The sequence below is a fragment of the Oryzias melastigma genome, unplaced genomic scaffold, assembly GCF_002922805.2.
Source record: "Oryzias melastigma strain HK-1 unplaced genomic scaffold, ASM292280v2 sc00270, whole genome shotgun sequence".
Lineage (NCBI taxonomy): Eukaryota > Metazoa > Chordata > Actinopteri > Beloniformes > Adrianichthyidae > Oryzias > Oryzias melastigma.
Window position 1 is genome coordinate 283,875 of NW_023416899.1, and position 1,905 is coordinate 285,779.

Here is a 1,905-nt window from a genome sequence, read left to right on the forward strand (position 1 = left end):
TTCTCCTCTTTGATCTTCACAATCCTAGAGCTGGACGATATGGACAACAAATAATCTCAGACTTTTTTATTCCAAATGCAATTTTCAATTTTAACCTCTTTTTTTCCCCGATTTCACTTTAAGAAAAATTGCTATTAACAGAATATATTTAACAGAAACTAATTTATTTGAACATTTTCTTGGAAATTGTCTCTAACACAAATTCATTATGATGCTAATGCTAAAGAGCTGCTTCATGCTTCATATATTTGTAAACACAGACGAGTTTAAAGTCGGACAGTATTTTCACTGACCGGCCTTTAAGAAATCTTGGATAAAAACAACAAGATGAATTCATAAAAAAACCGTATTTTCTAAATAATAACTGAATATAGTCCACTGAAATTCAGCAGCATCTGTGGCATTACAGAGCCGGTGTAACACCAAAAACTGTGACCTGTCAGATGTTGTTTCCCTCGTGAGAATTCTGCAGCTGTAATGTCAATGATAAATAACAATAATCCAAAACATGATGTTTTCAGGTTGTAAATTGTTATGTTTTCATATAAAATGTGATCAGTTGGAGGCAGAATTAGAAAATCTCTAGTAAATATTTCTTTGTTTCCTCAGATTGTTTGAATTTGAGTTTACAGTTAGATGACAATAAAGACGGGATCATACTATTTATAAATTGATTTTCTGCTCTTTCATTTTCTTAAAAAATATTAGGGCTGGACATTGATTAAAAAGGTTAGCTAATTAATCGCTAATCTGGAAAAAATTAATCACGATTGATCACCATTGCTTTTTTTTTTGGTTAAATTATTTGCCAGCCACTTATTACCTGAAAATAATCACAATATGAAATCATATGAAAAATTGTACATTTGAATGCTTATGAACACAGGGCCTAAAACGCAGTTTTTCTCTACTTTTGATTTATCTGTATTTTTAATTTAGAAGACTACCTGATTACTTATTTGGTATAACTTTAATAAGCACAACCTCTCCTATGTAACTTTACCCTTATTTTGTCATTTTTCCATGTTGTATTCACACACTAGACATAAAATCATGCAAAAACAGAAAATTTCGTCCAGAAAAGAGCGGTTCATTTTTCTGTGGAAACTCCAATAATGTTTAACAAACTCTTTTTACAACATAGAGTGAAAGTTTTAGGTGCAAATTTTTAAAAACAACAAGAAAAAAAGTCAACAAACTAAACAAAATTTTTTTTGAATAAAAACACACACACACAAAATCAAGGCTAAAGTCTCAGATGCCTTTGGGCCCAACAACACATTCTGATTCCTGCTCAGTCTGCAGTGAGGCTACACTGTGTTCACACTTCACCCCGCAAGATTCACTGTAATTGAACAAGAAATACATAAAATACACAGATTTTCAGAAATATGAGGATTAAAATGATACATGTAAATTGAATTAACCCTTTAACTACCCCCCCCACCCCCCCAAAAAATAAAATAAAATAAAAAAAACACCAAAAAAGTTTTTTTTTTTCCTGCTGCTTATTGCCTTGGTATGGAACCCTTAAACCAGGGGTAGGGAACCCTGGTCCTTGAGAGCCACCTTTCTGAATGTTTTCCAATATATTCTGGTCTGGCATGTTCTTATTCGCTGGACACACCTGAACCAGGTAATCAGTCATGAGTAGGGACTCTGCAAACATGCAGGAAGGTGGCTCTAGAGGACCAGGGTTCCCTACCCCTGCCCTAAAGGGACATGAAAGAAATGAAATCAAAGTTTAAATTTGAAAAAAGTTTTTTTCTAAAAATACTTAGGAGCTCTGTAAAAAAAATAAGTTTTGATTACTAAGCAGAACTTTTTTTTCTAAAAATTAAAGTAAAAATTTGGTTAGTAACTGATGCACACCAGATGGTAACTGTTTTTTATTTTGTTTCTAAA